This window comes from Neomonachus schauinslandi, chromosome 1 (genome assembly GCF_002201575.2).
Source record: "Neomonachus schauinslandi chromosome 1, ASM220157v2, whole genome shotgun sequence".
Lineage (NCBI taxonomy): Eukaryota > Metazoa > Chordata > Mammalia > Carnivora > Phocidae > Neomonachus > Neomonachus schauinslandi.
Window position 1 is genome coordinate 63,239,984 of NC_058403.1, and position 26,958 is coordinate 63,266,941.

At 39.0% G+C, this 26,958-nt stretch overlaps 1 pseudogene; it reads left to right on the forward strand.

Annotated features, from left to right (window-relative positions):
- The first annotated feature begins 4,700 nt into the window (after positions 1–4,700).
- Positions 4,701–4,787, forward strand: LOC123323240 (annotated as a pseudogene).
- The last annotated feature ends 22,171 nt before the right edge of the window (positions 4,788–26,958 follow it).

Genomic DNA, 26,958 nt, shown 5'->3' on the forward strand with positions numbered 1-26,958 from the left:
CGATTAAGAATATTAACTGAATAAATTGTGAGAAATCCTAACTTCTTCAAAGATATCATAACAGAAACTCAAGACAGAATCATATTTATAACTAAAGATTTAAGTGAAAAATCATGGTGGGTTCTGCTTAGGCAGGCAGAATAGCAGTCCAGATTCTCCAGGGCACCCTGCCATGCACGGGAAAGTAAGAGATTCTCCAAGAATTACCCCAACCCAAAAGGAACAAGCCATGGGAAGAACCAGCACTGGGCCATTGAACTCTAAGCAAGAGATCTGGGGCTTTGCTGAGGGCACATGGAGAGCTTCTGCCCACACTGTGATCTGGGACTGAAAGAAGGCGAGCCAAACCTGAGCCTTTAAAGAGTTACCAAGTCTCTGTGCTCTAAGTAGAAGCAATAGAAACCCACTCTGAAGGATGTACCCTTGATTCAGACCCATAGGATTCGCACAAATGCAAGTTAACAGCAAAAACAACAAAATCGCCACTCATAGGAGGTCACACATAAGTGACAGTCAGCAGAACCGATACACAACAGATTAAAGATTCCCTAACACAGAATACAGAACTTTTTTTTTTAATTTAAAGGAAAAAAAAAAAAAAAAAAAAAAGGACGTTCCTGGAGATTACTTACCAATTATGATGGAGATAGAGTACCAGTACATTGGAGACATCCGGCAGATACCGCCTTAATCAAGTACTCAAAGCTAAGTTCACCAGTAGCACAAACTGGCATCACACATGAGGTGGTTTTCTAAGGACATGACATCACCTTCATTGTATTCCTGACAAAAATACAGAATTGGAATTTAAACATGAGGAAACAGATAAGCCCAAATTAAGGGACATTCTACAAAACAACTGGCCTGCACACCCCCAAAATTTCAATGTCATAAAAGAAAGAAAAATAAAAAACTGTTTCAGATTAAAGGAGACTGAAGAGATTTGATATCTGAATTTCTGGATTGAAAAAGAGTTGCCACAAAGTATATTACTGAGATAATAGGAGTGAATATGTATAGTGTGATAGATTAAAAATGGCCTGAAATTTGTTGACATTCCTCCAGCTGAGAAATGGGTACATATTTCCCCTCCTTTTAAATCTGGGTTAGCCTATGACTGCTTTGACAAATGGAATAGAATGGAAGTGAAGGAGTGCCAATTCCGAATCCAACCTTTATTTTTTTATTTATCTATTTTTTTTTTTTAAGATTTTATTTATTTTTCAACACAGAGAGAGACAGCAAGAGAGGGAACACAAGCAGGGGGCGTGGGAGAGGGATAAGCAGGACTCCCGCCAAGCAGGGAGCCCCATGTGGGACTCGATCCCAGGACCCCGGGATCATGACCTGAGCCAAAGGCAGATGCCCAACGACTGAGCTACCCAGGGGCCCTATTTTTTTACTATTTTTTTTCTGAGCCCAACCTTTAAAAGGCAATTTCTGGGAGCATCTGGGTGGCTCAGTTGGTTAAGTGTCTGACTCTTGATTTTGGCTCAGGTCATGATTGCAGGGTCATGAGACTGAGCCCTGCGTCAGACTCCATGCTGAGGGTGGAGTCTGCTTGAGATTCTCTCTCTCTCTCTCTCCCTCTGCCCCACCCCCTGTGCTCTTTCTCTCTCTCTCTCTCAAAATAAATATATGAATAAAATCTTTAAAAAGAAAAGGCAATTTCTGCTTCTTCCACTATACTCTGTTTCTTGAATTTGATCATTGTATTATGGTTATATAGGAAAGTGACTTTATTCTTAAGAATTATTTAATGATTATCATGATGTCTGCAATTTCTCTCAAATGGTTCAGTTAAAGTCTGAGAGAGAGTGAGAGAAAGCATGCATAAATGTGGCAAAATGTTAACAACTGATTAATCTAAATGAAGTGTATACAGGTGTTCCTTGAATAATTTTTACAACTTTTCTAAACCTTGACATTTTACCCTCAAAAAAGAGCAAATAAAAGGGAAAGGATTAAATCTCAAAAAGGAAAAAAAACAATGACTTGACTTCCTCTTTTGGCCAAGATGAACTAATAAGGACAAGATGTACCATCCCAACTAAAGTATCTAAAACAAAACAAAACAAAAAAACAGATAAAATACCTACAACAACAGTTTTCAAGATACTCTATATGAAGCAACAAAGGATAGTGATCTCTGAGAACTAAGAAACTAACAAGGTGAGTCCCATAATTGCCCCAGTTTGCTACTTTGAGAGTTTCCAAGCATGGCAGAAGGAAGAGAAAGCTGAGACAGAGCCTGGCAGATTACCTGAGTTGAGAAAATAGGCCCTAAGGTCCAGAGACCAAAGCAGCTAGAGTTCACATGACAGAATAACAGAAGGAAGACAGATGCACAGAGACAGAATACTGGACAGATCCACAGAGTTCTCCCTCAAATATTTATGACCAATGTATGCATCTAAGGAGACTGTTCTAGGCCCAGGAAAGAACCATCTGTAAGGATTAGAGGGAATGGTTCTTGTCATTCACATTGGTCTAGGAATAGTGCCTATTTCAATCAGCCAGACAGGAAAAACTCATAATTCACAAGGCACTGGGTAGAGTATTCAGGAAGATCCTGCCTCAGTAGTGGAGAAGTAGCCCTACAATGAGCACTGCTTCAGACCTACCTACTAAAAAGTAAAAACAAGATCCCAAAGGACCAAACTATATCCAAATAACTTAAATATCTCCCAGAAAAAAGCACAAGATTTATAGAGCTATAAAAATAGTCAACACTGAACAAGGTAAGATTCACAATGTCTAGCCTCCAAACAAAGATTACCAATTATACAAAGAGTCAAAAAAATACAACCAATGGGGGAGAATAATTAGTGAAAAGCAACCTAGAACTGACAGAGATGTTAGAATTAACAGAAAAGAACATTAAGACAGTTATTATAGCTGTATTCCATATATTCAAAAAGTTAGAAACACAGAAAATATAAAGGAAGACCCAAATTAAACTTGTAGAAATGAAAAATAAAATGCATTACAATATCATATAGGCCAGAAAGAGATAAATGAAAGTATATATTGTAGGGTTCTTATATTATGTGTGAAATGGCATAAGATCACTTTAAGATACACTAAGATAAATATATATACTATAAACAGTTAAGCAACCACTAACATAAAAAAATAAAGACTTATAACTAATAAAGCAACAACAGAGATAAAATCAAATCAAAAAGAAACTTGATTAGCCCAAAAGAAGGTAGAAAACCAGGAAAGTGAGAACAAATAACAGGAAGGACAAATAGAAAACAAATAGCAAAAGGATAAACTCAAATCTAACACCTTAAAAATCAAATTAAATGTAAATGGAGTAAACTGCCTGATTAAAAGGCATAGGTTGTCAGGTTGAATAAAAGCGCAAGCCCCAACTATATGCTGCCTACAAAAACGTGCACTTTAAATATAAAGATAAGGGGCGCCTGGGTGGCTCAGTTGGTTGGGTGACTGCCTTCAGCTCAGGTCAAGATCCTGAAGTTCTAGGACTGAGTCCCGCATTGGGCTCCCTGCTCAGCGGGGAGTCTGCTTCCCCCTCTGACCCTCCTCCCTCTCATGCTGTCTATCATTCTCTCTCTCTCTCTCTCAATAAATAAACAAAAATCTTTAAATAAAATAAATAAATAAATATAAAGATAATATAATAAATAGGTTAAAAGTGAAAGGATGGAAAGAGAGAAACTATGCTAACACTAGCCAAAGGAAAATGAGATTAGCTACTTTACAATCAAACAAAATAAATTTCAGACCAAAGACTATTACCAGGGATCAAAAGCTCATTTTATCATTATAAAGATAAAGGGGTCAATTCATCAAGAGGAAATAACAGTCTTAAACATTTATGAACCTAATAATAGTGCTTCAAATTACATGAAGTTAAAACTGAAAGAACTGCACAAAGAAATAGATGAATCCAAAATTTTAGTCAGAGATTTTAACACTCCTCTTTCAATAATTGCTAGACCATGTATGCAGAAAATCAGTATGGGTATAGAAAATTTGAATAACACTATTAATTACTTAATCTGATTGACATTTAGAGAACACCCAACAATAGCAGAATACACATTCTTCTCAAGTGCACAGAGAACTATTTTTGGCCATAGACTCAATAAAATTCAATAGGATTCAAGTCATACAACCTATGTTCTCTGACCACAGAAAAATTAAATTAGAAATCAGTAACTAAAAGATCCTTGGAAAATCCCCAACAATTTGGAAACTAAACAACACCCTTCCATATAACTGGCAGATTGAAGAACACATCAAAAGAGAAATTGAAAAGTGTTTTGAACTGAATGAAAATGAAAACAACATATCAGAATCTGTAGATGCCATTAAAGTAGTACTTAAGGGAAAACTTACAGCACTGAATGTCTGTATTAGAAAAAAAGAAAGGTCTCAAATCAGTGATCTCAACTTCTACCTTACAAACCTAGAAAAGAAAGAGCAAAGCAAATGTAAAGCAGAATAAAGGAAGTAATAAAGACCAAGGCAGGAACCAATTAAATAGAAAAGAAGAAAACAATAGAGAGAATCAAATAAAGCAAAGGCTGTTTTTTTCAGAAAATCAATAAAATGGACTAAGCTTTAGCTAGACTAATCAGGAAAAAAAGAGAAAAGACAAATTATCAATATCAGAAATACAGAGTTGACATCACCACATATTCTACAGGTATTTAGGATAAAAGTAGGTCTTTTTATAGCTCATAAGTGTGATGATTGAGTATTCACACTATTTTGTGACATGTTTACGACTACAACATATTACCCATCTGACATGAAAAAAAAAAAACAAGAAAAAAGGATAAAAATAGATTATTATGAATAATAATAACTTTATGCCAATAAATTTCACAACATAGATAAAATGGACAAACTCCTTGAAAGACATGAATTACCACAGCTCACACAAGAATAGATAACCCAAAAAACCCTGTATCTGTTAAAGAAGCTGAAATTGTACTTAAAAACCTTCCCACACAGAAAATTCCAGGCCCACATAGCTAGAAGAAATAATCCTAACTCTCTAGGAATTAGTATTTGTACTAATTCTATAGAAGGAAGAAATAATACTAATTCTACACAAAATTTTCCAAAAAAATTGAAGAAGAGGGAGTACTTCCCAACTCATTCTATGAGGCCAGCGTTACCCTAACTCCAAACCCAGACAAAGATATTACAAGAAACAAAACTATAGACTAATATCTCTCATGTATATAGAGGCAAAAAAATCTAAACAAAACTTTAACAAATTGAATTTAATGGCATAAAAAAGGATAACACAACATGACCAAGTGGGGTGGGTTCATCCCAAAATTGCAGAATTGGTTTAAAGTTCAAAAATCAAACAGTAATTCACCATAGTAGCAAACCAAAGGAGAAAAGCCATATCATCATCTCAATAGAGGCAAACGCTGCATTCGACAAAATCTAATATTTATTCCTAATAAAAATTTTTGGCAAGCTAGGAATATGAAGGAACTTCTTCAACCTGATAAAAGACATTTACAAAATACTGACAGCTAACATCGTATTCAATGGTGAAAGACTGAATGCTTTCCCACTAAGATCAGGAACAAGATAGGGGGATGTCTTCTGTCACCACTTCTATTCAACATTATATATAGATACAAAAATTATAAACAGGGCACCTGGGTGGCTCAGTTGGTTAAGCGACTGCCTTCGGCTCAGGTCATGATCCCAGGGTCCTGGGATCGAGTCCCGCATCGGGCTCCCTGCTCTGCGTGGAGCCTGCTTCTCCCTCTCCCACTCCCCCTGCTTGTGCTCCCTCTCTCGCTGTGTCTCTCTCTGTCAAATAAATAAATAAAATCTTAAAAAAAAATTATAAACATAATTTCAACAAATTAAGCAATATATAAAAAGGATACTACATCATGACCAAGTGGGATTCATCCCAAGAGGGATTCAACCCTGCAAAAATCAATCAATGTAATTCAACATATTAGCCAACTTAAAAGAAAAACCAGATGAAATCATATTTCTAAAAAAGAAATAAAAGGAGTCCAGATTGGAACGAGAGAAGAAAAATTATCTTTTTCATAAATAACATGATTGTCTCTGTAGAAATTCCAGTGTAATATACAAAAAATGCTACAAAGACATTAATGAGTTTAGGGAGATACAAGATACAACATCAATATACAAAAATGAGTTGAATTTCTATATACTGGCAATGAACAATTGGAAATTGAAACTTTTAAGATAGCATCAAAAAATATGAAAGACTTAAGGATAAATGTGACAAAATATGTGAAAGGTCTTAAACTGAAAATGACAAAACATTGCTGAGAGAAATTCAAGAGACCTAAATGAATAAATAGAAATGTAAGCTTTGTTCATGGGTCAGAAGACTCAATATTGTCAAGACGTCAACTCTTCCCAAAATGATCTGTGTGTTCAATGCCTTTCTAACAAAAATCCCAGCAGGTTTTTCTTTTCCCCAGAAACTGACAAAGTGAAAATCATAATGAAATGCAAAGGAACTAGAATTCCTAAAAACAACTTTGGAAAAAATACTATATGATTTTGAGAATTACTGTAAAGCTACCATAATTAAAACAGTGCAATATAAGCATAAAGATGGACAGATTAATGGAATATAATCGAGCTTCCAAAAATAGAGGCACCTAGCTGGCTCAGTCGGTAGGACATGTGACTCTTCATCTCAGGGTCGTGAGTTTGAGCCCCACATTGGGAGTAGAGTTTACTTAGTAAAAAAAAAAAAATTTTTTTTTAAGATTCCAAAAATAAAATCATGTAAATATGACTTTTGACAAAGGCACAAATGCAATCGAGTAGAGAAAGGATAGTCTTTTCAATAAATAGTGCTTGAACAACTAGATATTCCTTAAAAAAAAAAAAACAACTCATCTTAACATGTACAAAAATTAACTCAAAATGAATGACAAACCTAAATGTAGAACTTCAATCTATAAAATGTCTAAAAGAAAATACAGAAAGAAATCTTTTAAACTAGACTTCAAAAATTAAAACTGCTCTTAGAAAAACACTGTTTAGAAAATGAAAAAGCACTAAAACCACATAAAGACACCACAAAAAATGTGAATTATAGACCAATATCTCTCATGAATATAGATGCAAAAATCCTCAACAAAATATTAGCAAACCGAGTCCAACAATACATTAAAAAAATCATATACCACAATCAAGTGGGATTTATTCCCAGGATGCAAGTGTGGTTCAATATCCACAAAACAATTTACATGATATGTCACATCAATAAGAGAAAGGATAAAAAACATATGATCATATCAATAGGTGCAGAAAAAGCATTTGACTAAGTACAGCATCCATTCATGATAAAACCCTCTGCAAAGTAGGTCTAGAGGGAACAAACCTCAACACAATAAAGGCTTTGTATGAAAAAAACCACAGCCAAAATCATACTCAGTGGGGAGCAACTGAGAGCTTTTCCTCTATGGTCAGGAATAAGACAGGGATGTCCACTCTCACCACATTTATTTAAATTAGTACTGGAAGTCCTAGCCACAGCAATTAGAAAACATAAAGAAATAAAAGGCATCCAAATTGGTAAGGAAGAAGCAAAACTGTCACAATTTGCAGATGACATAATACTATATATAGAAAACCATAAAGACTCCACCCCAAAAAAACTACTAGAACTGATAAATGAATTCAGTAAAGCCACAGATACAAAATCTAAGTACAGAAATCAGTTGTATCCCTACAGGCTACTAATGAAGCAGCAAAAAGTGAAATTAAGAAAACAATCCCATTTATAATTGCACCCAAAACAATAAGATAGCTAGGAATGAACTTAACCAAAGAGGAGAAAGACCTGTACTCTGAAAAGTATAAAACACATAAGAAAGAAATTCAAGATGATGCTAAGAAATGGCAAGACAGTGGTGCCTGGATGGCTCAGTCGTTAAGCGTCTGCCTTAGGCTCAGGTCATGATCCCAGAGTCCTGGGATCGAGCCCTGCATTGAGCCCTGCATTGGGCTCCCTGCTTGGCAGGAAGCCTGCTTCTCCCTCTCTCACTCCCCCTGCTTGTGTTCCCTCTCTTGCTGTCTCTCTCTCTCTGTCGAATAAATAAATAAAATCTTTTAAAAAAAGAAAGAAAGAAATAGCAAGACATTCCATGCTCACGGATTGGAAGAACAAATAATTGTTAAAATGTTTATACTACCCAAAGTAATCTACAGATTTAGTGCAATTCCTATCAAAATAAAAAGAGCATTTTCACAGAACTAGAACAAACAATCCTAGGGTGCCTGGCTGGCTCAGTTGGTAGAGCAAGTGACTCTTGATCTCAGGGTCGTGAGTTTGAGCCCCACATTTCGTGTAGAGGTGTAGAGATTACTTAAAAAAAAAAAAAGGTGTAGAGTAAACAATCCTAAAATGTGTATGGAACCACAAAAAACCTTGAATAGCCAAAGCAAATCTTGAAAAATAAAACTGGGGATATCACAATTCCAGATTTCATATATTGCAAAGTAGTAATTAAAATAGTATAGTACTGGCATAAAAATAGACACAGAGATCAATGGGATAGAACAAAAAAACCCAGAAATAAGCCCACAATTCTATGATCAATTAATTTTCAATAAAGGAAGAATGACTATACAATGGGAAAAAGTCTCTTTGACAAATGGTGTTGGGAAAACTGGTCAGCTATATGCAAAAGAATGAAACTAGACCACTTTCTTCCACCATATGCAATAATAAACTCAAAATGGATCAAAGACTTAAATGTGAGACCTGAAACCATAAAAATCCTTGAGAGAGCACAGGCAGTAATCTCTCTGACATTGGCTATAGCAACTTTTTTCTAGCTATGTCTCCTGAGCAAGAGAAACAGAAGCAAAAATAAACTATTGAAACTACATCAAAATAAAAAGCTTCTGCATAGTGAATGAAATCAACATTCTAATAATCAACAATCTAAATCTAATAATCAACAAAACTAAAAGGCAGCCTACAGAATGGGAGAAGATATTTGCAAATGACATGTCCGATAAAGGGTTGGTATCTAAAATATATAAAAAACTTATACAACTCAATACCCAAAAAACAATCCAATTAAAAAATGGGCAGGAGATATGAACAGACATTTCTCCAAAGAAGACATGTAGATGGCCAACAGACATATGAAAAGATGCTCAGCATCATTCTTCACCAGGGAAATGCAAATCAGAACCACAGTGAGATATCACCCCATACCTGTCGGAATGGCTAAAATCAAAAACTCAAGAAACAACAAGCACGGTTGGTAAGGATGTGGAGAAAAGGAACCTTCATGCACTGTTGGTGCAGCCACTGTGGAAAACAGTATGGAGGTTTCTTAAAAAATTAAAAATAGAACCATCCTATGACCCATGTGTATACATATGCCAAAACTTATCAAACTGTTCATAGCGCTATGGAAACACATGGGATAATGTTGTTATAATCTGTAAGTGGAGGGTGCCTTTATAAGCATGATCAATACTCATAAATTACAAAAGAATACACGGATACATTTAAAATATTTTTAAAATTGCATGGCAAAAGCATAAAAAAGTCAAAAGACAAATTTGGGGAAAGTATCAGCAATATTACAGATAAAAGATTAACTTCTTTAATGTAAAAAAAGTTTACAAGCCAGTGAGAAAGTTCAACAAACCAATAGTAAAATGGGAAAAATATATGAAGTAACAACTTATAGTTAAGAAAATGTAAAGGGGTGGGGCACCTGGGTGGCTCAGTCATTAAGCATCTGCCTTCAGCTCAGGTCATGGTCCCAGGGTCCTGGTATCGAGCCCCTCATCAGGCTCTCTGCTCCGCGGGAGGCCTGCTTCTTCCTCTCCCACTCCCCCCTGCTTGTGTTCCCTCTCTTGCTGTGTCTCTCTCTGTCAAATAAATAAAATCTTTAAAAAAAAAAATGTAAAGGCATCATTATTTTATGAGAAGATCCTCATTCTTACTTATAAAATAAATGAAATTCAAATGCCAATTAAAACCACACTGAGAGAATTAGTGGCACAGACTTTCGATAATTGCATGGATGTGAGTGCAGGATAACAGTCAATCTTTTACTTAGCTAGTAAGAGTATAAATGAGTATGATTTCCATTGAGGACAATTTGGCAATATTATCAAACCTTAAAAAATGCACTTTGCCTCTGACCCAACAATTCTTCCCTAGATATTTATTCTACAGATATTCAAGCATATGTGTCTACAAAGATATTCAATAAAGCGTCATTTGTCATAGGCAAATCAGAAACAAATTGCCATCGATAGGACCCAAATATACTTGTATGCTTATAAATGCATAAAATATCTCAAAGATAATACATAAAAACTAATAAGAGTAGTTACTTCTGGGAAAAAGAACTGAATGGCTGAGGGACAAGTGTGAAAGGAAGACTAACTTTTCACTATATATCTATTATTTCCTTTTAAATTATGTAGTGTGTACATTTATTACCTCTTCATGAACAAAATAAAAAGTAGTATGATTAAAATCTGGAAGTTCTTAGCGATGTTAATAGGAAAAGCATGTTTAAAGAGAATTTAAAATTTAAAAATATTTAATTTAAAATTTAAAAAGAGAGTCAACTGCAAACTCTAAGTAAAACAAAAAAGTTTTTAAAAAACGTCACATGAAATATGAGGCAAACTGTGTGATATGATGTGAGCAAGTTATGCAGTATAGGAAAAAAGAATCCACTTGGCCTTGATGTTTGTTTCATTCTCTTTTGAATAACTCAGGTTTAGAGATGTGGAAGTAGTTATCTTCCTAGCAAATCACTCTGTATTCTGTAGGAAATATTTGTATGAGCATAAACTATACATCATAAATTTATTGATCTCGATTCTTAGAATCAATCCATAGATAAAATGCAGAAAAATTAATTATACTGACAGAAAAAAAATGCAAATGGTATAAACCCTAACATTATAAATGTAAAGGTAGCGAAGAGAGAAATTGAGTGGTGGCTAAGGGCATAGGGTGGCAGTGAGGGGACAAGAAGAGGTGAAGACTAGTTTGAGGGTGCTATTTTTCTCGTACTACTTTGTAGTGAATCAAGAGTTACTACCTACATTGATAGAACAAGAATTCAAAGGTATTTAAATTTACAATGATAAAGGTACCTGGGGCTCAGTCCGCAGGGCATGAGACTCTTGATCTCAGGGTTGTGAGTTCAAGCTCCACATTGGGCATGGAGCCAACCTAAAAAAAAAAATTATAACGATAAGCAATAGAAAAATGGGAAATAATATAATTAAGAAAGCACATGGAGGTAGAAAGCAATGGAGTGTCTCAATGAGGTATATTTCTCATCATTCATAACATGAAGTTAACAAACACCAAATAAAGTAAATAAATCAAGAAAGTGTTATCTGCATAGAGTTCACAATTATAATACTAACTACCAAAATAATTAAAAGCAAACTCTTGAATGTGATAAGACATGGGTGTAAAGGAGAGGTTTGAGGGATGGAACAGGAAACTTTTATCTTTTTTCCACTTAATACCATTCTGTACCTTTTGAATTTTTTGACCAAGTTCATGTTATTACTTTTATAATAGATATTCCTTATACAATTTTATCATTTTAGTTTTGTTTAATTTTAGATTTCAGGCACATGAGGAAAATATAATGTATCTATTTTAAAGTTTTATGGTCTGACCATTTCTGTTTTCCAGATAAAGCTAAGCTACTTCACAGCCTGTTTCCACACGGTGGTATTTTCCAAAGAAACACTAACCCGCATCCAAAAATAACAGTAAAGCAATTTAAATCTTTACAGCACTGTCATGAAAACATCAAAAGGGGATTCCACTCATAATACATAACAAAACTTCTTGAAATCTTTCTCTGACCCTCCCTCAATATCTCACACCATATGGTAGCTTCTCCCAAATCTCTATCCTTCTGTTGAAACTTCCACTAAACACAGCTCACACTGCTCCTGGTCTCCTTTACTCACCACTTTCCTCCCTTTCCTTTGTGGGCCCATTCTCTTCTAAATATCTGCCCATTCAAATATAAATCAAGCTTCCTCTATATCCATTTCAGACCTTACCACAAGGGTCTTTCTTCTTAGTCTGGGGAAACTAGCATCATTGTAATGTTATTCCTAAAAGAAAATAAATTCTAATTTCCAAAAGATCTGCCCCGAACAAACATTTGAGACATACTCTGCTGGAATTTAGTTATGAAGCTGTAGGTTTCTCTCCTATAGGCATCCTAAAGATAAGAGCTGGGTCTTACTCATTTTTGTATTTGGGTAGACAATGGCATGCTTCACACAGAGTAACACTTCACCACCAAATGCACATTTTACTGTGGAATTGTAATTTGGAATTGAGCTTTTATGGGAGAGAGTGGGGGGAGAAGAAGAGGAAGGAAGCTAATGTTTGCAGAGTACCTACTAGGGAGAAGGCACTATGTGTTTATGGTGACGATATATCTTTCTACCTTCTTTTCTGGATCAGTAATTCGCAAATTGGAGCAAGAAAACACAATGTGGAGGAATAAGAGTAGTTTGAAAGAACCCTCCATGAGATGCTATTATTCCTGACTGTGTGTATAAGCACACACATCATAAAACACTCACATATCCTGACAGATATAAACTAAGACACTTCTACAAACAGTAATGTGTCCAAAACACTGTTTGACCTTAAGTGTTGAGGATGGGGGAGTAAGATAAAGAACCATGGATGGAAACTCTGTGTACGTATATGTTGTACATGTCTATATGATGCATACACACTCAAAGATGCCCACTAGATGGCAAGCCCACATTTCAAATGTTAACAATTACTGTGATGCCCCCGCTGGGCATTTTAATAATTCAAGCCAAATTCCTATAAGGCCAAGGTATTATATACAGGTTAAGAAGTATCCAAGTTAGGGGTGCCTGGGTGGCTCAGTCGTTAAGCGTCTGCCTTCGGCTCAGGTCATGATCCCAGGGTCCTGAGATCGAGCCCCACATCGGGCTCCCTGCTCCGCGGGAAGCCTGCTTCTCCTTCTCCCTCTCCCACTCCCCCTGCTTGTGTTCCCTCTCTCACTCTCTCTCTCTGTCAAATAAATAAATAAAATCTTTAAAAAAAAAAAAGTATACAAGTTAACTTTGTGGTGATGGTCTTACAAATACCTTCTAGAAATAGAGTCTGAATTTATAGCTCCACAGTTTCTAAAATCTACTGACTTATTTTCCAGCCAAAATATAGTATTAATGCAGGTAAATTAAATTCCCTTATTAGATCATCTGATTTCATAATTCAGCTTCAATATGAATTAATTCCAGGACTAAAGCAAGTGGCAAGGCCAGAATTTGACCCCAAGTAGTTTACTTCCAGAAGCCAGGCATTAACTGGGATGCATCTCCACCCTTCTCTAGGATGAAAGGGAAGAAGCCAAAGAGGAATGCTAGTGCCCTTCCCCCTAGGTTAGCCACCTCCCTCTGTTCCTCCCTTGACCCCCCACATCACTGCCAGCCTTAGCTGACACTGCCCTGCTCAAAATTCTCCAGTGGCCACCCCTTACAGGATCAACTCTGAGCTAGCACAAGCTGGGATACACCACCAATCTCTCCCACACCCAACCACACTGATTTGTTTTCATTCCCTGAACAAGTTCTGGGCTCACTCACCTCCAAGTCTCTAGACTCTTGCTATCCTGGAAATCCTCACCCCTAGTATCTGCAGGAACAAGTAGTTAGCCTTCAGGTCTTCCCCACAGTCACTCATCTAAGGTGCCCACTCGGACTTTGCCAGGAATTGGGCCCTCCCATTTCAATGCTTCCATCATGCCATTTATCTCATGATTTGGCAATTGCCAGTGTGGCTGGCTTTCCTGCCACCGGAGGGAGCACTCCAGGCATGGTGTCTTTGCAGCTTTGTGTCCTCAGCACCAAACCTTGTGTCTGGCATACAGAGGACACACAGTAAATTTGGCTGCTTGAAGAAATGAATAAACGCAAGAGTGTAAACAGTCAGACTGCAGACTCTCTTAAAAATCCCAGCCTTTGGGTCATGGGATATAGAGGGAGGTGACTCCTACTGAATCCCTTGCAGAAGTGTGGACCGGGATGGAGGAACAAGGGGCCAGAGCCAGAGAGGCTCACTCAGGGAGGTTGCAGGGCTATTACAGTGGGTCCACAGAGCTTCCTTGCTCTGGTGTCCCAAGGATAGTTCTTCAAAACATTAAAATACATGGGAAGGAGTCCCCCTTACAACCTTCTATATCCCACCATCCTCTACAATCAGGTGAATCCCTGGCTATTTTTATAACTATTCTCTTTGATTTCCTTTGGAACTCTCCTTGACCTCCTTTGAAATGAGCCTTCTTTGCTTAATATCAATGCCAGCTAGAGATTCAGATATTTTCTGGGGGCTCCACCAAGAGATATCTTCTGAGATTTCTTGGCCATTAGAGGAACAGGTTTCGATGCAGGACTTGGGAGCTAGCTCTGCTCATTAACTATGTGGGCTACATTAGTCAGCTAGGGCTGCCATAACAAAGTACCACAAACTGGGTGGGTTAAACAACAGAAATTTATTATCTCATGGTCCTGGAGGCTAGAAGTCAAGATCAAGGTGTTGGCAGGGTTGGTTCTTTCGAAGGGATGTGAGGCAGAATCTGTTCCATGCTTCTCCCCTAGTTCCTGGTGGTTCCCTGGCAACCTTGGCATTCCTTAGCATCACTCCAATTGCTGCCTATGTCTTCACATGGCATTCTCCCTGTGTGCATGTCTGTGACCGCATTTCTGCATTTTAGGTAGGAGACACCAGTCATATTGGATCAGGGACCCATCCTACCCCAGTTTGTCCACATCTTAACTTAGTTACATCACAACCACCCTATTTCCAAAAAAAGGTCACCTTCTGAGGTCCTGGGAGTTAGAACCTCAACATATGATTTTTGAGGGAACACTATTCAACTCAGAACATTGGCCATATTTTCCACAGCAAAAATTAGGACCCCCTCATTTAGCATATGGTGTGACATTAGGACAGACTATTTGGAATCAGGACTCTCTGGGAAATGTGGGGGTTTAGGGAACATCATTTTTTAAAGTAAATCCAGGTAAGTGCATGTTAATCTGAATGGTTTTAAAACATCCCTAAGTAGGGACACCTGGGTGGTCTGCCTTTGGCTCAGGTCCTGATCCCAGGGTCCTGGGATCGAGCCCCACATCGGGCTCCTTGCTCAGTGGGGAGCCTGCTTCTCCCTCTGTGTGTGCTCTCTCATCTCTCTCTCAAATAAATAAATAAAATCTTTTAAAAAGTTAAAAATAGGGGCGCCTGGGTGGCTCAGTCGTTAAGTGTCTGCCTTTGGCTCAGGTCCTGATCCCAGGGTCCTGGGATCGAGCCCCACATCGGGCTCCTTGCTTAGCCGGGAGCCTGATTCTCCCTCTCCCACTTCCCCTGCTTGTGTTCCTTCTCTAGCTGTCTCTCTCTCTGTGAAATAAATAAAATCTTTTTAAAAATTTTTTTAAAATAAAATAAAATAAAATACCCCTAAGTGGATATCCAATTGAAGAAGTTCTGCTAAATACCTAGAATTAGAGCAGACACCTGTGACTGCTGTAAATAATCAGGTCCCATGGAATCAGAGAGGACTTCCTATGAAATCAAATCAACATAAAATGAATAGATGATAGGTAGGTAGATAGGCACACATACACACACACACACACACACACATCTTTGAAAGAATGCACAAGTAGGTGAGATTTGTGTACATTCTACTAGCTTCTTTTAAGATCAGTATGGAGAATTAACTACTTGTGTATAGAGGATTGAAAAAAGCAGAATGTTTCCTGAAATAGAGGTAAGGCTTTTCAAATAGGCTTTGTAAATATATATACATAAATATATAAATATATATAAGGTATAATATATATATATACATATATACAAGGTATAATAAAAACAACAGAAATATATATATAATCCAATTTCCAATTTCCAAATGTTCACAATTTTAGGGGTAGAATTATATACTGAGGATAACTTATATCTGCAACCTATTATAACTCCTGCCCTCAAACTAATTTTTGCATACTGTGTTCCCAAGATAGAAATAAAAACAGGTCTGGGAACACCAGAGATGCAAGAAAAGTGTGTTAAAAAAAACCTCACAGGGCCATAATGGAGCCACTTAAGTTAAAGCCCCAAGTCAGTAAACCAAGACTTAATACCTAAGTAAACTGCGGTTCCAACCCCCCAGGAATGCGGCCTTTAACCAGTTAACATGGGAACTTCCTGGTCAGCACTAGGAAATGCACTGATAGACCCCTTCCACTCCCCTTAGGAGGGCAACCCCGCCTAAAACAATGGCTTCTTTGCTAATCACTTCCTTTTTTCTGCTCCCTCTCTACCTTTAAAAACCTTTCCTTTTCGGTTCTATTTGCTAGATGGGGATGCTGCCCGATTCACGAATCATTTAACAAAGCCAGTGAGATCTTTACATTCTACTTGTTTGAATTTTTGTGACTTAACAGATTTGGTGGCAGCAACAAGATCCAAAGTGAACTCACCTGGCAACATTAGGGAACAAGAAACACAGGTGTGGCCCCCTGTGAACGCTTTTGGGTTCGTTGTCTTTCTCACCGTCTCCAAGGGCCCTTGGTGAGTTCCTCTTGGTTGAGCTCCGCTGTATTTGCCTTTGAGCTTCGGATCTAATTGGCTTTCCCTTACAGGGCAGGGCAGCTTGAGTTGGCAGATGGTTCTGCCTGGAGCCCAGCTGAGCTGGCAGAAGTGTCAACCAGAAGCCAAGCCCCAGACGTTCAGACCCCAATTCCCCAAGTAGAAAACCCCAAGACCTTACTTAGCTCTGTCCCTGGATTCCATGCTGGGAACTGCTGGTGGCAGCTGCGGTTCTCATGCCTTGGGGTTGGCTGGATCCATCCCTTCTGCAGTCCAACGTCCCACGGAAATTGGTGGTGGTGTGCAGGTGGTCCTGTGCGCAGGATGCCATAACATCTCTTGGTCACTGCCGATATATTAAGGTGCACATGTTTGTTTGCCTTGTTTTGTGTAAACAAAAGGTATTACTAAGGGAATCTCAGAAACCAGAAAGCAGCAAAAATTGGTAGGCCCAGGTCAAGCATTTAAAGTCTGTTAGAGGGCTTGCCACCTCAAAAAGACTCCCATGATAGGGTAATTTGGTCAGAAAACAGGTTGGGTTGACCCGCCAACTTCAAGACCTCATGCAACAAGGTACGCTATAAAACATTCCACAATTCCCAACCCACAGCTTGTCCCTCTTCTAGGTATTAGTTTGGCTCTGAGAAATCCAGAAGTCTAGGTAAAAGAAATGGGATCCTTTACATCCAGAGAACTGAGCCTGCCGCTTTCAAGCACACCTGTTAATGTTATGTCCAAAAACTAAGGTCCCGGAAGTTGCAGATTATCTACAAAAAATGGCAAAATCCTACTAAAAGCAACCTAAAATTACAATGGCCCTTATGGGGAATGTTGCAATTAGTTAAGAACATTTAAGAAGGGCACTTAAAAGCAAGGTCCCCAAAGAAGACAGTATGAAATACCTGTTTTAATCGGCAAGCAGAAGCTTCCAAAAGGTTTTGAAATTCCAAAATAGCTTCCTTGAAAATTTTGCTGCAAAGAGCTGATAAAAAAAAAAATGTAAAAGACACAAGAGAATCCCTTCTTGGCCTTTTGGCTAAGATCAAGTGTAAAAGACACAAGAGGTAGCAAATACAAAAAGCTCTAAAACTGATGTAATTCTTAATGCTTCCCTTTTTATCCTCCTTTATTTGAATAATCATTCTAAGTTGTCCTCTGAATTGACTTTACCTGACCATAAAGGCCATTCAGAGTTCATCTATCCTTTACCATCCCGCAAATTTCCCCTATTTATCCCAAACATCTTGTAAATTATTGGCCTTAAAAAACCAAAGTCCTTCTTGGAGAAATTTATATTCTTTCTCGGCCTCTCTTTTTTTTTTTTAAGATTTTATTTATTTGCTTGTCAGAGAGAGAGAGAGCACAAGCAGGGGGAGTGGCAGGCAGAAGGAGAGGGAGAAGCAGGCTCCCCACTGAGCAGAGAGCCTGATGCGGGACTCCATCCCAGGACCCTGGGATCATGACCTGAGCTGAAGGTAGATGCTTAATGACTGAGCCACCCAGGCATCCCTCTTTCTTGGTCTCTTAAAGTATATATCTTATCATGTCTTTGAAATGTAAATGCAGCCTACAATCATCTGAGACACGAAAGGGCAAAAAATAGGAAAAGAGGCCTTTTTAAAATACAAACTGCTAAAAGGGCTCTTGTGTCTGAAGTCTACCACAACCTCTTAACATTAATTCCAGGGACAAATACAGATCTTAAAAATCTCCACAAATATTAGTAACTATAAGGTATTTGTGTGTGTGTGTACACACACATGTTACAATGTATATATGTTATAAATGTGAGATATTTTTCTACCTCTGGGTGTTACTGATAAAATTAATTTGTAAAACAGTCCTTTGTAGTTGGTTTAAAAGCAAGCACTTGTAGGTTTGGGTATTCTAAAAATTTCAGAAAGATCTAAACTAATCCAAATGTTTTTCAGGTTCACATAATCTGGGAAAATATTCAGTATTAAAGCAAATTTAAGGTTGTTGGTTTGCCTACAATAGACATGTCTTTAGAGTTATCAGCATTAAATATAAAACGTTTATTCTGCCTGGATTTACTGAAAGTCAAAAAAGTTCATATTATTTATGTTGCAAAATTTGCCAGAAAAAATAACTTAGAATAATGGTTGACTTTGTCTAATGTGTAATGAAGTTTTTGTGAGTAACCTAAACATAAGAACAAGTAAATTAAATAGATGTAAATAAGATAAAAAGGTTTTAGATAAACTTTCTAAATAGTTTCCCCCAAATCTTTTTGGTAACCTGAAATCTAAAAGTTTCATTAAGGGATGAGTTAAGTTCATTAAATATCTAAATTATTTCCAAGTAAGATAATATAGTGAAACATTAATTATTGAACATTAGTTTATTTACTTTTGGTTTCCTTATTACAAAGAAACTAAAGATAAATCTTGAACTGTTGATAAACATGTTTTGTGCTTTTTCAGAGATGATACAATGAAGAAGCACATTTCTAGAAATTATAAAATGTATTTGTAAATTTATCTAAAGAATACTGGTGTAACAGTTCACAATTTCTTACTTCTTAGCTTCCACTAGAAATTAGTTTCTAAGGGTTAAGAATTCTAATTAATATATGTGGTTAAAGCAATTAGAAATAATAAGAGAAATATCTCTATCAAGAAAAGTAGGATGTGTGTTTTCTGTAAAAGAAGGTATGGGAAACGGAAATGCATTTTTGTTGAGGGAAAAGAAAGTAATTTTGTCCTGAAGTGAGGCTGGTTGTTTAAAGAGGGAAAACTTAGGACAAAATCTGAATGTAAAAAGAAAGTTGTAGAAGATTTAAGAAAAAGCAATCCTTGGAAAGAAGTCTTATGTATGGTCAGTACTGGCTAAGATTAAACTAAATTTAGTTAGGTAAAGGAGTTTTAATATCAAAAAAGTATACTGAGGCAAAATTAAAATTTTGTTTTCTCTTTGGTAAGAGGACAAAGTTTTCTTGAACTACTGGTCTGCTCTTAGTAAGAAATTGTAAACAATAGCTTTTCTTTACTTTTAAAGTTATCTGCTTAGAAAACAGGAATTCTGTGCTTTGCCAAAATAATTTCTTATGTTTATTAGGTCTTTGATTACTTAAGAAAATTAAGTCTTAATATTAAAAGAATTAAACTTTGTTCACAAATATATAACCTTCTGCATTTGCCTTTAAAATCTTTTATTGTCACTTAGATTAAATGGATAATTAGGTATTGTTTCATAATGATCTGTGATTCTATTTAATCAGATGTTGAGATCTTTTGCTATTTTTGACATACTTCCAAAATAAAATTCTAAAACGAAGTCTTTTGACCGCAGTCTAACTGAGGAGATCCAGAGGGCCCTGGAACATTTCAAGGTTTTGTTTTCATCGTAAGTGAGAGATAGTAAGCTAAATAGGCTTATTTAGTATGTTAAATTACATGGGAAACATTGCCAAATAAATGATGCTAAACCTTCTTTGACTATATTTGTGTAGGTATACGTCATTAAAATAAGTGTTCTAGAAATTGTATGAAACTCCCAGAAACCTGATCTTTCCTAATATGCTATTAACGTAAAGTGTTGTGTGTCATAGACATAATCAAATTTCCTTGTCAATTTCATTGTAATGAACTATCAGATCTTTAGCCATGGTCACTTTTAAGTCCCTTGTCATTTACAGTTATTGTTTTACTCTGATGCTTTTGCAAATGTGTCTTTTCCAGTGAAATTCATGGAAAGGAAGCTGACAAGTACTGTAGAATACAGATTTCTGATAACCTTCAGCTTATACAACGAACTGGCATTTAGAAACTCTCAAAGGCTGTCCTGGAATCTCCTTGGAAGGGACTCTACTGGGTCCTCTTCACTAACATATGGCAGCCCAACTTCAGGGACTTCACCTTGCCAATACACATCACAGCTGAAGAAGGCTCCACCTGACATCTACTACTATACAAGAGTTGAAAACCTCCAAATCAAACTGACCCGGAAGAGAAGTAGCTGACGTCAATGTAGACTGCTTCTGCCCCAGGTTCTGAGTCGACGTCATACTAACTAAACATGAAACCCTTGCTTCCCCTTCTTTCTTTTACTCTGACCCTGCCCTGGAAAGATCATGCCATCATCGGCATTTTCCAGGCTATTGCTAAAGGGGGTGAGCTTTGCCTTTCAGGCTGCTGGATTTGTCATCAAAAACTTCAATCCATCCATTAACAGGGCTGCATTAGTGAAGGTGCCTGGACAGGGTTTTGTCTGTGTCTGTGGTGGTTATCATTCCCCTTGGGTCTCTGAATGCCCGGTTGCTGGTGGCCAGGCTCAGCAATGATTCCTCCATTGTGCCCCTCACTTTTCACAAGCAAACTGAGACATCTCATGGGTCAACTCCCCTGGATTTACATTGTCTTGTTAAAAAAAAAAAAAAAAAACGGACTAGGAAAATTTTAAGACCCAGGATTTGCTTCCTTTGGCAGGGCCCTACTTCCTTGGTTAGGGGTAAATGCAAATGAGAATATGATCAGGAACTTCTCCTTCACGCTTAACTATATTGCAGAATCCATTGCTAAGACAATAGCTGCTGGACAAAGATCCTTAGATTTTTCTGGCCAAAGTTGTTCTTGATATTGGATAGCACCTGATGATCTTTTAGCCGAGCAAGGAGGTGTCTGTGCTCTGGCCAGCAGCACCTGCTGCACCTGCATGAACACTTCTGGGGAAGTTCAAACACAATTACATAAGATCGCCGAGCAAGCCACTTGGCTTGAAAAGGAGACTCCAACAGGGTCTTTCTTTTACTTCTTTGATTTTGATTGGTTTGGGTCTTGGAGACCATGGCTTCAAAATGTACTCCAGACATTGGGAACCATCCTGCTTTTAGTAATCATCCTAATCTCCCTGGTGCACTATATTCTCTCAAAAGCTTTAAATGCTTGTTCACAGCTGCTAACATCCAGGCAAATGATCTCCCTAAGACACGAACATCAGAAGAATGGAGAGGATGATGGACTTAAACATTGAGAGTGAGAAGTCATAATCTGTGACTCTTACAGAGATGAAGCAAAAATGTCATGACCTGTGAATAACGCACAAAACAAAAACAACAAAAGCTGGGAGAACTCTGGAACGGTAACTGAGGATGGTGTTAATGCCTTAAATTTTGATCACATTTCCAGTAGGCTGAGAGCCTGATCAAAAAGGAGGAATTATTAAAAAGAAAACCACAGGGCCATAATGGAGTTCCTTATGTTAAGGTTGCAGGGCAGTAAACCAAGACTTAATACCTAAGCTAACTGCAGTTCCAACCCCCCAGGAATGCAGCCTTTAACCAGTTAACATGGGAACTTCCTGGTCAGCACTAGGAAATGCACTGATAGACCCCTTCCACTCCCCTTAGGAGGGCAACCCCGCCTAAAACAATGGCTTCTTTGCTAATCACTTCCTTTTTTCTGCTCCCTCTCTACCTTTAAAAACCTTTCCTTTTCGGTTCTATTTGCTAGATGGGGATGCTGCCCCATTCATGAATCATTTAACAAAGCCAGTGAGATCTTTACATTTTACTTGTTTGAATTTTTGTTATTTAACAGTGTGAGCCACAGTCAGAACTGCTTCCCCAATAGCCCACAAACTGCAATATACCTTCCATGTTAGAAAAACTGTTTAACAAGAGACAATTCTACCGTTTCTGAGAATTTTTCCACTTTTCTAACAAACATAAATTGTCTCAAATCATGTGGAACTAGGAAAGATAAAATAAATTAATTAAAATAAAATAAACTTAAAGTCATAAATGTGTTTTACATGGGATATCCTTGTAATGGGAAATAGGAAAAGACCCCAAGAAGTTGGGTAATGATGAAGGAAATGGAAGAACTGCTCAGTAAGAAAACAATAATCAGTGTTTGTGTATGAGCACTAACCTAGGTCCAGGCAAAGCGGTAGGCTGTTTCCGTATTTAATCCTCTCAATAACCCTACCAGGTAGCTATCCTTACCTCCATTTAACAGATGGGGCAACTGAGCCTCAGAGCAGTTATGTGATTTGTCCAACCAAGGCCATGGAGTAAATAAGTGGCAGAAGCAGGCATGGAATCCAGGTCAGCCTGAACCCACAGCCCATGTGCCCAGAGCTGGTGAGAGGCCTGTGGGGGATCTGAGGCTTTCATTAAGTGCCTGCACAACATCTCCCTCTCAGAGAGAATGGAATAGCAACACCAGGCATGTGGAGGAAGGTTGGAATGGCCTGGGAGGAGAGTGAGGAGGTAGATTAAGGGGCATCAAGGCTTCACAACAACTGTGTATTGGGAAAACAATTTTGTTCAAGAGGGCTATTTATAGGGATGTTTTTCCTCAGCTCTCCCTTCCCCCATCTCCTCCCTTTTGTGTTAAAAGGCGCCTGGCAGATTGGTAGAGGGTTACAGGCAATGCACAGGAAACTCTGGAACACAATGCACGGGGCGGGGACAGATCCCCACCCACCTAAGAACATCGCTAGCTCCGGTATTCAGAGACCCTGCAGGGGGACAGCTGGAGCTCACAGACGGGTCTCTGCTCCTCTTATCATCTTTCTCCCAGACAGAAAGAAGGCACCATGCCCAAGGGGGTGCAGAACAGAGTAAAATTAGGAAGCAGAGGCAAAATAAGAGGCAACAGAACAAAGCAAACAAACACCAACATAACTGAAATCGGCCAGGTAGCCAAGTCATCCGCTATCCAGAGGACTCCTGAATTCTATGAGGAGTCCAGCTTTTTCCACCCAAGTCTCTGTTCAGCTTTCAAACTCCCAAGACACAGAGTGTGGAGTGGGAGAAGTGATCCCAAACCCAGCTGCTGAGAGGGACCCCAGAACCTCCTGGACCCTCGGGACAGACCCAGCCAGGCCTGTGGGGACAGCTGCTTACAGGAACAGCCTCTCACACTCTTCTCTCTGGGCCACCAGACAGGGGCCCCCAGCCAAATAGATCCACATTCAGACTTAGAGGTTAAGGCCAGACCCTAGGCAGATTCAAATGTCTGTCTACTAGTGATTCAACCCACAGCACTTGGCTCTCCCTCTGGCCTTGTGAAGTCTCTCTACATGAGACTGGGAAGGATGCTTCCTGCGGCTGTTTGGCAGCGTCCCGCGCCCCTGCTGGAGTGGGACAAGGCCGTCTTGTGCTGCCTGGTTTGCTCATCGCGTCTGAAATACTGAAGACTCATTTAGCGCTACGCTGTGCATCATGGGTCAAATGGCATTACAGTTTTCAAAACACTCTGCAGAACACAAAAGATTTCCAAACCTCTTGTGTTTGAACAACATTCAATGCAAAGAAATTAGAGTCTAACTAAAATACTGGTAGCAAAAGACATTTCTCAAATAATTTCAAACAGTGTGTGCAGATGTCTCATCTAATTTCTAGGCCTAACCTCTTCACTCCTACCCAGTCCTGCATTTTACACAAAGGGCATTTCCTCCTGAAAGCTCTGATAGTGTCACCAGCTGGACCCCAAGACCTAACCTTTACTGCCTACCTGCTTGGACTCACTGACTTTTGTCCCACATTTTTTCTTAAGCTCTTCTTTCCAGCTTATCTCTTAACTCAGGCAAAAGACCCAATGGGCATAACATCCTGTGATGGAAACCGAAAGTACTTCTCAAGCAATAAAGACTGGCTCAGACAAAGAGCTCCTGCTGGCCCAGACTACCCAGACCAGTATGAATTTAACCCCGACTCACACTTGCCCAGATGGACCGAGGGACTGACAGCTACCTTTACCTCATTCTAATAGTCAAATCTCCGCCCAAGGAGCACAAGCCTCCTTTACATAACATACAATTTATGTAAAGGCATGATTCCTTAAGGTGCATGCACCACCTTCTGCCTGCCTCTACATATGATGACAAGGCTCCCCGACCTAAATATTCATCCTAACCCTAAATAAAAGGAACCCATTCACCCTTGCTGGGGAGTCACGGCTTTGGAAATTATTCCCCATGATCTCCTTATTTCCTGCAAATAAAGTTTCCTTTGTGCAACAACTCACTTGGTGTAGTTTCTTTTTCTTTTTTCTTTTTTTTTTTTAGAGAGACGGAGTGCATGCAAGCACGGAAGCAGCATGGGGGAAAGGGCTGAGGGGGTGGGAGAGAGAGGAAGAATCTTCAGCAGCCTCCACACCCAGCACAGAGCCGACTAGGGGCGATCCCATGACCCTGATGAGCTGAAATCCAGAGTCAGATGCTGAACCGACTGAGCCACCCAGGCACCCCTGGCATAGTTTCTATCTGCGACTCACCACAGAGTGAACTCATGTTAGTTTGGTTACAGTAGGGCCCTTGACATATAGAGAAGTTTTATCTTTCTGCAAAAAAATAATTTTTACCCTCACCAGCCCCCAATCTTTTTTAAAGTTTTTATTTATCTATTTATTTAGAGAGAGAGAGAGAAAGTGCATGCACAAGCAGGAGGAGGGACAGAGGGAGAGAGAGGATTCCAAGCAGACTCCTCACTGAGCCTGGAGCCCAATGCTGGTCTTGATCTCACAACCCTGAGATCATGACTTGGGTGGAAACCAAGAGTCAGATGCTCAACCGACTGAGCCACCCAGATGCCCCACCAGCCTCCAATTTTATAAACTTGGGGTCATCTTAGACTCTACTCTCTCCTACATTTACTCTTTTATTTTATTTTTTTAAAGATTTATTTATTTATTTATTTGACAGATAGAGACACAGCGAGAGAGGGAACACAAGCAGGGGGAGTGGGAGAGGGAGAAGCAGGCTTCCCGCCGAGCAGGAATTCCGATGCGGGGCTCGATCCCAGGACCCTGAGCTCTAATTTATTTTGAGCTGAAGGCAGACGCTTAACCAACTGAGCCACCCAGGCGCCCCTACATTTACTCTTTTAAATAAAAGTCTGAGGTTCTTAAATATTAGGTAGGGGTACTAATCAATGCAATTGCTTTTATTTAAATTCAATTAGCCAACTTACAGTACATCATTAGTTTCAGATGTAGTGTTCAATGATTCATCAGTCTCATGTAACACCCAGTGCTCATCACATCACGTGCCCTCCTTAATGCCTGTCACCCAGTTACCCCATTCCCCCCACTGATCCAAGCAATTTTATTATAAAAAGTCAGTTAGACTTTATTTTTTTATAATTAAATCTTTTTTCTTTTTCATTATTCCCTCACTGTCTGCCCTTTCTATCCCGAAATGCCTAGCTGATGGTGAAGCCACTGAACCCCATTCTCAGCTGGGGAACTGGCTGCAAAGCAGGGTTTCCCCATGCTTTTTTCTCCACCTGAGTAATGCAGCTTTGCAGTTCTAGGAACTGAAGGGGAACTAAACTAGACAATGCTTCAGAGAGAGAGAGAGAGAGAGAATATCATGTGTAATAATAACTATGTCTGCTCTTCAACTTTTGAGCTAGGAGTAGGACCATGTAAGGCCCTCCTCCTCTGTTCTTCTCACTGCAACGGCTTGCTTTTGGAGGCCTACTTAGAGGCAAAACTGACTTTCGTGGGCATAGAGGTGGTGGAGCAACGGGAGCCCAGCTGGCATGTTTCAGGGTGTATTGCTAGCGGGCTGCCTCTGCTTCTGGGCCTGAGACACTGATTCTGGTTCCTGTTCCTTCTCATCCGTCAGGGGCCTCTCTTCCCCTCTGTTCTGTTTGATTCGACAATGGTAATGTGGACCTCTTCCAACCCTACTAGGGAACTTAGCCTACCTCATTTGAACACTTAGAGGCCACAGTTTGCAGCATAACCTAGATCTGGGAACTCATGGCATAGACAAATGCAGTAATGGAACTTGGGATATATAACTTTCTAGAAGTCCTTTTGCTCTGGCCATCCTCATCCTCTACTAGCTTTCAGACCCTCAGGGCACTGGCGTCCGGGCCCAGGGTGGGCACAAGACCTGTCTCATAGAAGAGCCTCACCCAATAGATTAGTCTGCTAGAGCTGCCGTAACAGAATACCATAGACTGGGGGGTGGAAACAACAGACGTTTATTTTCTCACAAGTTTTGGAGGCTGGAAGTCCAAGACTGAGGCATCACAGGTTAGGTTTCTCCTTGAGGCTTCTCTCCTTGCCTTGTGGACAGCCACCCTCCCACGGTGTCCTCACACGGTCTTTTCTCTGTGGTTCACATTCCTGGTGTCTCTCTGCATCTTCATCTCCCCTTCTCACAAGGACACTAGTCAGACTGGATTAGGACCTACTCTAAAAGCCTCGTTTTAACTTAATCTCCTCTTTAAAGGCTTTATCTCCAAATACAGTCAGATTCTGAAGTCCTGGAGGTTAGGGCTTTAATACATGAATCTGGCAGGGGAAGCACAATTC